We start from the raw sequence: 12,290 nt of genomic DNA, 5'->3' as shown, positions 1-12,290 counted from the left end.
CCGTCGCCGTGCCTAGTCCCCGTCATTAACTCCAACAGCACCAGCATCTCCAGCAACACCCACGGTAAGCCCCATGCATGCCTCCAATGCACACACATGCATGTATACTTTTTTATTGTATTATTGATTTCTTGTATATTTGTTGTGATAATCCATGATTTGTTTGTTTATTTTGTTTATAATGTATTGTAGGATTTATCTTGTTTGTAATATGTGTCTTAGTATTTCATGTCCATGTTCATATTTTGTGATATTTATTGCACACTTGCGGTTTACATTGTTATCATATGATTTTAAAGGTTGTAATGTTAATATCCATGTTTAATTTTTTTTGTTATATTCGTGTATATATTAAATAACTAATATTATCGTAGTGTATTGTGCTAGTGATTTATTATTATTTTGTAGTATTTGTGGTGTTTTTTATTATTATGGTTATTGTTATAGATTATTTTCATTATCATTGTAATATGTATGTTTAAATCTTTGTTGGGATATTTAACATTCATGTTTATTTTCGTTAATGGTTAATATGCATATTATAGGGCTTTTATTAATATTTAATATTCAAATTTAGGCTTTTCTTGTACATATTAAATATTTAATATTATTATTATAGAGTGAATATTGTGGTATGTATTTTAATATTTAATCTTCAGGCTTAGGTTTCTTATCTTTATTGCATCATTGTAGGGTGTTATCATTGTTGTATTTAATATGTAGCAAGTTGATATTTAGGGTTGTATATTAATATTTCTTGTTCGGTGGCCACACTCAGTATTTACATATCAATTGTGGAAGTAATTTGATTTTTCATAATTATATCTTATATGTTTTCAAATTTGTCCATATTACATTTAGGGTATGATTTCTTGCCATGTTATTAAAAGTTTCCTTTATTCTTAATATTATGGTTTTATTATTGGGGTTTTGATCATTTGTTGTTAGGGTTTTGTTAAGATACATTATTATCATACTATATTATTATTAATATCGTGATATATGTGCATTATTATTTTAGTAGCATTATATATACTAGTATTTATGTGTTATGATACTATTATTATAGTGGTATTATAATATGATATTAGTATTTCATTATTTTCTCTATTTATTTTTCATATTATATTAGCTATTTGAATTTTTGGGGAAAATATTGAAAAAATCAGAAAAATTTAGGAAAAATTTTGAAAACTATTTTTGAGACATAAAAATCATTTTTGGTAACTTTTCATCTTGAATAAAATCCAAAACCTCCCGAAATAGTATTTTCATACTTAGAAAAATCCTATGAAATTTCAAAATATTGGGAGTGTATTTTATAACATATTTTCTCAATTTTTCGATCCCTATGATTGCAAAAAAAGGGTATGAGCTTTTTAGGCTTCCTGTACCTCGGTAATGAGGGAATACTTATATAGTATTTTTATTGAACATTTCATCACAATTTTTAAAATGGGCTAATTTTAAAGGCTTATTAAATTTAATTGATGGGATAATTTTTGATTAATTAGGTACTGTACGTAAAAACAGGCGTATAGGGGGTGCTCATACCTTCCTCTCACCTAACCAAACTTCCAATCCCTACTTTGGTAACGCAGACTAATTCTACCCTTAATTGGGTAGCAATTAAGTGTTCTAACCACACTAAAAAGTTAGTGGCGACTCCAATTCTAATTTTTCTTGAAAATCAAAATCATACTTTTTCATTTGCCTCGTTCCATTCGGGACGTCACGACAACTTGGCGACTCTGCTGGGGACATTAGAGAGTCGAGCCAGTAATTAATTAGGAATTATCCAAATTCAAATTTAATAAATCTTTTAATTACTCCTTACTTTGTATATTATGAATATTTTGTTACCATAATTTGTGAATAAGCATGTTAATTGTGAATATTTTGTTTCCACAATTTTTTTTAAATAAGCATGTTAATCTTAAATATTTTGTTTCCATATTTTTTGGATAAACATATTAATTGCAAATATTTTGTTTCCATATCTTTTGAATAAGCATATTAATTGTGAATATCTTGTTTCCATATTTTTTGAATAAGAATGTTAATTGTAAATATTTTTTTTCCATATTTTTTGAATAAGCACGTTAATTGTAAATATTTTTTTTCCATATTTTGAATAAGCATGTTAATTGTGAATATTTTGTTTCCATATTTTTTGGATAAGCATGTTAATTGTGAATATTTTGTTTCCACATTTTTTTTTTTGAATAAGCGTTTTAATTGTAAATATTTATTTCCATATTTTTGAAATAACATGTGAATAAATGTGGGAATAGTGGAATCAGGCTAAGCTTGTGAATTCACACACTTTCACGAGCTCTATACCCGGGCTTTACCTTTAGGACTAGTTAGGAGTGTAATAGTGTAAGTCATCACGTGGCAGGGCTTGTCGGGACCTGCAAACCACTCTGCTCAATTTGAACTTTGTCCAAATCCTTCGGGTGAAGATAGAGTTCATGTTGGGAACCTTTTGTTAATAGGGTTAGAGCCTACCCACGCATACTTGTCTATAGTTTTTCCCAAGTAGGATAAAGCCATGAAGAAACCCTATAAAATAGGTGCATCTACCTTGGGTTGGGACAGGATCCTCATCCTTCTCCATTTGATTTAATCCAGTCCTTTGTGTATATGTTTTTGAAATAATTTGTGTTGTTTCATGCATTTTGTATCTATTTTAGACATGCATACTACTTAGCCAATGTTCTAGAAAAGCCTGATAGTGAAACCACGAGGCATTCTTTCAAAAATAAAGCACTTGGCCTAGTCATTTTAAAAGTGGATCAGTCCAATCCTTTTTAAGCAATCAAGCCCAAGCCTGATTTTCAAAAGCCAAACCCAGATTTCAAAAAGTGGACTTCTTCCCTATTACCTAAAAATCTAGGCCAATACTTTTAACTAATCCAAGCCCAATTCCTTTCAAACTCGGGCCTAAAACAATCATAAAATAGCTTGGAGCCCATGTTCTAAAGCACTGGAGGTCCACAAGTCTGCATTGAACAAATCCAATGGGTTAACTTGCCTAGGTCAACCCCAAACCCAAACCACAACCCAATCATTCGCCGAATCTTGGGTACATGGACCATCTATAAGGAAAGGAATGATTGGGGGAAGGGATTGAATACTCGGAAGACAAGGTCAAATTTTTAGGGCCATGAGAGGAAAATAAATATCCATCAAGGTTCGATTTAATTTTGAAGTCTTTCATTAATTGATAAGGTTTTTCTCAAAATTCTGACAAAATAGTTATTTAGGTTGCATTGCATTCATGCATAGTCATGCACGCATATCTATGCATGCATGGTTATCTCTAGTAGGTCAGTAATCTTATTCCAATTGTCTTGAAAACCATGGGCCAATGTGGCAAAATTTAAGATCTGAGGTTCCAGCATTGAGTAGAGTAAGATGATCTCTACGTCCTTGTAATTCCAAGAGAAATGTCAGAATCATGAGAGCTCGTTGCCTGATCACAATAGAAATCTAGCAATGCCATCGAGTTAATTGGAGGATTGATTGGTATTTAACTTCAGAAGTAAGCTCGCGTGATACAGAAGTGATGGTGGAAAGTCAATCATGTGCTTGATTATCTAAAGGCGATAACTAGAGGACTACATCCATGAATCCTTTTTGTTTGAATTATTTTGAATTTAAATGAAATAAAAATGCATTTCAGTCTCATCTCATCACACCCTCCTTGGACCATCACCTAGTGCTAAATTTTGTCCATTTTTGCTTGCATTTTGTGTAAGTGACATAGGAAATAGTTTTGTTAGTATAAAGGACTTGGAGTCATTAGTTGGTATTGGGAGTCTATTCAATAGGGCAGGAAAAAAAAAAGAAAAAAGGCCTCCAAGTTGGAGTTTAGTAAGGACCCTACTTTAAGATGTTATCGAGGAGCCTTGTTGGATGTGGATTTCAAAATGATGAAGAGTAGTAATAGAAGTAGACAGAAACGACTTATCAAGCTTTGTCATATGTTTGTTTGATGAAATTCGATGAACAAAGTCTCCTATCTTTATCTTCTAAATTATGATTGGTGTCTTAAGAGTATAATGATTATATTTTGATCAAATGAGGGGTGACCATCTTTGATAGACCAATTTTTCCATAAAGAACCAAACAATGATTTACCATTTGTTAACCAAGTTGAGTATGAATGTCAAACTAGCTTTTTCTTAAAAGTTATTTCATTAGAAATTTAACCTGGGTTTGGATCTCCTAGTGTTTGACAAATCATTTGAGGCAATGGTCACTACCAAAATGATGCAAGCCATTTTTCTGCCACCAGCAAGAAATTCAAAAGAAAAATAAGCCCCTCGCTAGCCTTTTTGAGCCTGAAAAATTCAATTATTGATTAACCCGTCAAAGGATCACACCCCACACTGGGGTAGTTTTAAAAAGATCAGTCACAAATGAAGTCCAAATAAAAAAGGGAGTTAAGATTCCTTCGTAAAAAGAAAAGAAAAAGGTGTAGTAAAAGAAGAAGAAGAAAAAAATAGAAAAAAAAAAGAAAAAAAAAAGGAAGAAGAAAAAAGGAAAATAATGGGGCATACTTCATATGTGATCTTTGACCAATGTTACCCTTAATAAAATCGACAATTTTGAGCCTTATCTAACCCTTTTCTTCTTTAACCTAAACCCCTAGCCTGCATAACGGTCCAAATGAAAGTCCTGACTAGATTGGTATATATTGTTGTATCAAATGAATTGTCAGACTCGATGTTGAGTCTGAACTACGTAATGACCTGGTCCTGAAAAGGTATGAAGGCAGCTTGTTCAAATAACAAGTTCGGTCAATATTCTACAAATGCTTCGCTCCAAACTGTGGCAAAAGGTATCATTCGGGGAAGGGATTTTTGAGTTTTAGTTTCCTTGTTCTTGTTGAAACCTAAATCCTAAGCCTACATTTTGTCCCATGTCTTAAAATCCACCCTGAGATTGGAATATTGATCAAACTACTTAATGAGGCAATAGTTATAACTCAAGACTGGAAGCTTGAAATAATTCATGGAATACAAAGCAAGAAAGAATCTCTAAGTGGTGATATAGTGGAGGAGTTATGGTTAGAATGTCGATAAAAAAAAAAAAGGAAAAGAGGAGGGTTTTTCCGTTGATGTAATTCTCTAAGCCAGCAGCAAAGTTATATCAGCATCTAAGTACTAGTAAAGTTGTTTCCTATTAAAAAAGCACATAAAAGCAAGTAAAAACAAGAAAATTTAAGCATTCCATTCATATTCCCAATTAGATTAAGTGCATATTTATTTAAATTTCAAATTTATTTTAAAACATTAAGGATGCAGTCCAAAGAATATCCTTGATAAAGGCTAAATGGGATAGAATCAGTCACAGATGAATTTACTAAGGCAAATGTCATGTCGGGTTTCAGGAAGACCAATTCAGATATTTGCTTATTCAAGTGGAATTTAACAACATGGCCATGAGCAGTTTCAGATACATTTAATTGGGGCAGATTTCATGATTTCCAGTGGAGCCAATTTGGATGCCTTTATATCAAAGTGGAAGTTGAAAACATGACCAAAGTCAGTGGCAGATAAATGCAACTAGGGCAGATTTCGTGTTGAGCCAATCAGGTGCCTTTATATCGGATTGGAATTTGAAAACATGACCAAGATCAAAGATTGGGTATACAGGGAAAGGAAAATTCATGCATCATCAGACATTTCATTTATTACATAGAAAAGAAACAAGTGCATACTCATCATAAGTAGAAACATGCATACATATAGCAGTAGAGTGTCATGCATACATAGTTGTCTTGTTGAAAAGGTTTTTGAACTCCCTTCAGAATCCTTGATTGAGCAATTATTGTCTTGCTAATATCTGAAACTGGGGCAGATAACCCTAGGCAAAAATTGATTCTTCTACTTTGAAACTAGGGCAACAGGCCCCAGGAACAAATGGAATCATTTATTCTGAAATTGTGCCTCGACACTTGGGTTCTCAAACCTGGTGCAAGTCATCACTATGTACTTTGGCATCTAGGTTCTCAAACCCAGTGCAAGTCATTATTATGTACTGGCACCCGGATTCTTACATTTGGTACAAGTCATCACCATGTGCTTCAGTACCCAGATTCTAAAACCCGATGCAAGTCATCACCATATACTTCGGCACCTAGGTTCTCAAACTCGGTGCAAGTCATCACCATGTACTTCGGCACCCAGGTTCTCAAACTCGGTGCAAGTCATTATTATGTACTTTGGTACCCGAGTTCTGAAACCCGGTGCAAGTCATCACCATGTACTTCGGCACCTAGGTTCTCGAACCCAATGCAAGTCATTATTACGTACTTTGGCACTCGGATTCTTACATTCGATACAAGTTATCAACATGTACTTCGGCACTCAGGTTCTAAAACTCAATGCAAGTCATCACTATGTACTTCGGCACCCAAGTTCTCAAACCTAGTGCAAGTCATTATTATGTACTTCGGCACCCAGATTCTCACATTCGGTGCAAGTCATCACTATGTGCTTCAACACCCAGGTTCTCAAACCCGGTGCAAGTCATCACCATGTACTTCGACACCCAGGTTCTTAAACCCAGTGCAAGTCATCACCATAAACTTCGGCATTTGGGTCCTCAAACCAAGTGTAAGTCGTCCTCCCGTGCTACGGCATTTGGGTTTTCAAAATTTTGCATTATACATCATGTAACATGCATCATTATCATGCATACATGTGTTTTCATCAAAGTAGCAACATGCATTCATACTTGTCTTATTGAATAGGCTTTTGTACATCCTTTACCATCCTCGTCTAAGCAATCCTTCTTTTGCTAAGATCTAAAACTGGAGCAACTGACCCCAGTTTGAATTAAGTGATTTGCCTTGGAACTAGGGCAACTGACCTAGGAATATTTTGTTTTACCTACTCTAAATTCGGGACAGTCAACCCCGGTTTGAATTGAGTCATTTGTGACCTACCAAAGACTCCCAAATTCTTACATTTGGTGCAACCCCTTTTGTACTTATCATGGATTCTTACATTCAGTACACGTCAACCCTGTGTACTTCGACCTGGATTATTACATTAAGTGCAAATTATCCACGAGTACTTTGGCCTGGATTCTTATATTCAGTGCGAGTCATTTTCATGTGCTTCGGCGCTCGAATTCTTAAACCCGGTGCAAGTCACATTCATGTGCTTTAGCATTTGGGATTTCAGGACCCTACACCTGATTGGACTTCCCTAGTGGAGTACTCATTTTCCCAAACTTAGGATTTCGCACCAAAGTACTCATTATATTGTTTTGGTTTGGATCATTGTATCTGTGACAACCTGAATAAAAAAATGGAATTTAGATAATAAAGAGGAAGGGAAATGAAACTAGTAACAGAAGAAGGAAGTCAACTTTGTCGATGAATACAAGGGATTCGTCGACAAAGGCTTAAGAGAATTCGTCAACGAAGAAATACCGAGAGGCATTTTAAGCCGACTGAATTTCATCGACGAGGACTGAATTTCATCTACGAAATTAATGAAGGATTCGTCGGCGAATGACGTGGCTCATCGGCGAATCCATTTCTATAAATAGAAAAATCCAGATTTTTAACTTCATTGTTAAGCAAACTTTCCCCTCTCTCTCTCCCCTTCGGCCCTCTCTCTCTCTCTCTCTCTCTCTCATCGATTTTGGGCCAGATTTACGCCGGATTGACAATCCAAAGTCACCACGACACTCCTGGGGAAGTTCTCTTCAAATCTGCTGGAGCGGATCGTTGGTGAAAGCAAGTTGGAAATCATCCCTAGATTGAGGTAAGGTTTCTTAAGCCAAATTAGACTTTACGATAGTTATAGCCGACCACTGCCGAATCAAATATGTCTGTAAGTATGATGAGCCCGCCACACCCTGTCCGGACTGCCAGGTGGACGTCCACACTCTACTGAAAGTCACATCGACTATCCATCTCCCATCCCCTCGTAGGATGGTTTGCACTAATCTGAACGTAGATATCTAATCTACATATAGTTACGATACCGAGCTCCTGAAATTGAACTAAACTAACATCTAGGTTCTAATAACATATAATATATGATATAATAACGGCCTCGTGCCGATCATTTTCATAAATACGGCCTCTTGCCGAAATCATAAAATACGGTCTCGCGCCGAAATCATACATAAATACAGCCTCGCGCCGAAATCATTTCAGGTGTATACATTTTGAAAATAAATCAATTATCATATATATTCGTCAAAACCATCGTAACATAACACATCTTTTCATAATACCTGAAAACATGCTTTGCTCGTAAAATCTTTCATATCATATTACATTTCACGTAAAATAATATTCATGCCACACACGTGCTGTATAAAATCATACTTCTAATTCTAAAATCGTAATTTTCTAACATCTCATACATATATACACATTTCAACGTAATAGCAGTGTTTTTCCCAAACGTGCATTTATTCCATAATATTCAAATAACATAAATATTTTCAAGAAATCAATTTGCTCATAAGTAATATTAATTTGCGTAAAAAGTAACTATTTTTGTTTATTCCCTTACCTGGCTACTAAGAAAGCCCCTAAAATATCCTTGTCTAACCTCTGTAGAACTTCCTGATCAATGCCCTGAAACTGAAAATCCCCAGTACTAAACTTCAGTATTTTTATGTGTACATCATTTTCTATAACTACCGTAAAGTCAAATTTAACTTAAAAAGTCTTACCTCAACCCAGGAGCATCTTGGTGACTTCGGATTATTGATCCGGCGTAAATCTGACCCAAAATTGATGAGAGAGAGAGAGAGAGAGAGAGAGAGAGAGAGAGAGAGAGAGAGAGAGAGGGAAAAGTTTGCTTAACAATGAAGTTAAAAATCCGAATTTTTCTATTTATAGAACTGGATTCGTCGACGAGCCACGTCATTCGTCGATGAATCCTTCATTAATTTCATCGACAAAATTCAGTCCTCGTCGATGAAATTCAATCGGCTCAAAATGCCTCTCGATATTTCTTCATCGACGAATTCTCTTAAGTCTTCGTCGACGAATCCCCTGTATTCGTCGACGAAGCCCTAATGATCCCCTCCTCGGTTATTCCTTCCAAAGTGTGATGTTGACTTCCTCCTTCTGTTATTGGTTTCATTTCCCTTCCTCTTTATCATCTAAATTCCATTTTTTTATTCGGGTTGTCACATCCTCCCCTCCTTATAAAATTTCGTCCTCGAAATTTACTATTCATGTAATTTATCATTCCTTTGGCAAAACGATCTACTGATTTTATTACTTACCCTCACTTATGGCAGAGGAATACAGTGGTTACAACTCAAATTCTGAAAGATTATATATACTAAAAGAAAATTCTTCCAAAACCAAATATCTCATACTACCTATAACATTACATGTACTTGTACAAGAAACATTACATATTTACTCACATTTCTAATTACATTTAAACTTCTTGTAATAATTGCAGGTATTTCTGTTTGATTTGTTCCTCGAGTTCCCAAGAAGCCTATTCTATCGCATAATTCCTCCATAGAAATTTTACCAAAAGAATCTTCTTATTACATAATTCATGTTCCTTTCTATCCAGAATCTGCACTGGTATCTCCTCATAGACTAGCGAGTCACTGAGCTTTAACTCACCATAACTGATAATATGAGAAGGATTTGGGACGTATTTCCTCAACATAGATACGTGGAATACGTCGTATATTCTGGATAATGTAGGTGGTAAAGTTAGCATGTACACCACCGGCCCCACTTTCTCTAAAATCTCAAATGGACCGATGAATCTAGGGTTAAGTTTACCCTTCTTACCAAATCTCATAACTCCTTTTAATGGAGCTATCTTCAAAAATACATGACCATCGACATCAAACTCCAAATTCCTGCGGCGATTGTGGCATAACTCTTCTGTCGGCTCTGTGCTGCACTGATTCTTTCCCTGATAAGCAGAACCTTATCGTACGCCTGCTGTACCAGCTCTAGTCCCACAACTCACCGCTCACCTATCTCGTCTCAATACAAAGGAGATCTACATCTCCTACTGTACAGTGCCTCAAACAGTGTCATGCCAATACTGGACTGGTAATTGTTATTATATGCGAACTCTACCAGTGGCATGAATTGAGTCCAGCTACCCCCAAGATCTAATACACATGCACGGAGCATATCTTCTAGTGTCTGTATCGTCCTCTCAGTCTGTCCGTCTAACTGAGGATGGAATGTCGTACTAAATGATAACTAGACCCCAAAGCCTCCTGCAAGCTCCTCCAAAATCGTGACGTGAAACACGGGTCTCGATCTGACACTATGGATACTGGCACTCCATGAGAACGAACTATCTCCTGAACGTAAATCTCTGCCAATCGGTTGAGGGAATAGCTGATCTTGATAGGGAGAAAATGGGCAGACTTAGTCAACCGATCTACTATCACCTAAATCGCATTCTGGCCATGCGATGTCATCGGCAACCTTGAGACAAAATCCATGGAAATATTATCCCACTTCCACTCTGGGATAAATAGCAGCTGCAACTGACCCGCTGGCCTCTGATGCTCAGCTTTTACCTGCTGGCACGGCAAACACTAGGCTACGTACTCAGCAATCTCCCTTTTCATTCCACTCCACCAGTAAAACTCTCACAGATCCCTGTACATTTTCATACTACCGGGATGAACTATGTATAAATATCTATGAGCCTCATCAAAAATCATCCTCCTAATGTCAGTATTAGTAGGAACACATAGCCTGGAACGGAATCGTAAAGCTCCGTCATCTGAAATGTCGAATTCCTCTCCCTGTCCACTCTGCGCCCTGTCCATCACCTCTACAAACTCTGGATCTTCCTTTTGGGCAGCTCTAATTCTTTCCTGCAAAGTAGGCTGTACCACTAGGCTAGCGATACACATTAGAGTATTACTTTCTATCAATTCAATGCCGAGTCTTTTTAGATCCATCATGATCGAACGCTAGATCTTCATAGCTGCCAACGCTATTTCTCTAAACTTCCTGCTCAGTGCATCGGCTACCACATTTTCTTTCCCTAGGTGATAACTGATAATACAATCAAAATTTTTAATTAACTCTAACCACCTTCTCTGCCTCATATTCAATTCCTTCTGAGTGAAGAAATACTTCAAACTCTTGTGATCAGAGAAAATCTCACACTGCTCGCCATATAGGTAATGCCTCCAAATTTTCAATGCGTGTACCACTGCAGCTAATTCAAGATCATGGGTAAGGTAGTTCTTTTCGTACTCTTTCAACTATCTAGACGCATACACCACTACCCTGCCATGCTACATCAACACACAGCCAAGTCCCTTTAAGGACGCATCACTGTAAATAGTATACCCCTCACCCCCAAATGGGATGATCAATACAAGCGTTGTAACTAACCTCTGCTTCAGCTCCTGAAAACTCTGCTCATAGCTGTCGTCTCATTCAAATCTAGCATTCTTCTTCATCAGTCATGTCAAAGGTCCTGACAAAGATGAGAACCCCTCGAAAAAACGACGATAATAACTGGCTAATCCCAAAAAACTCCCAATCTCCTAGATGTTCCTCGGTCTAGCTCAATTCACTACCGCCTCAATCTTACTGGGATCTACATAAATTCCATCTCCTGAGATAACATGTCCCAAAAACACAACTTTTTTGAGCCAGAAGTCACATTTACTAAATTTGGCATACAACTTCTTCTCTCTAAGCATCTGCAAAACCTGCCTCAAATGTATCTCATGCTCCTCATAGCTCCGCGAATAGACCAGCACATCATCAATAAAGACAACCACGAACTAATCTAAATATGGATGAAAAATCCTATTCATCAAATTCATAAATATCGCAGGAGCATTCATCAGACCAAATGGCATAACTAGAAACTCATAATGCCCATATCTGGTCCTAAAAGCCGTCTTCGATACATCTTTCACTCTCACCTTTACCTGATGGTAGCCTGACTTGAGATCGATCTTCAAATACACCCGTGTACCCTAGAGCTGGTCAAACAAATCGTCGATACGGGGTAGAGGATACTTGTTCTTGATGGTCACTTTATTAATCTCTCTGTAATCTATGCACATCCTCATAGACCTGTCTTTCTTCTTTACAAACAACACTGGAGCTCCCCACGGCGATACACTAGGTCATATGAAACCCATATTAAGCAAATCCTGCAACTGATCTTTCAGTTCTTCCAATTCTACTGGCGTCATTCGATACGGTGCTTTAGAAATCAACGTTGTACCTAGAAGTAGATCAATGGGAAAATCTACTTCACGATCAGGTAGCAAAC

The sequence above is a fragment of the Malania oleifera genome, chromosome 9, assembly GCF_029873635.1.
Source record: "Malania oleifera isolate guangnan ecotype guangnan chromosome 9, ASM2987363v1, whole genome shotgun sequence".
In the NCBI taxonomy this organism is placed as follows: domain Eukaryota; kingdom Viridiplantae; phylum Streptophyta; class Magnoliopsida; order Santalales; family Ximeniaceae; genus Malania; species Malania oleifera.
This window is presented reverse-complemented; position numbering follows the sequence as displayed.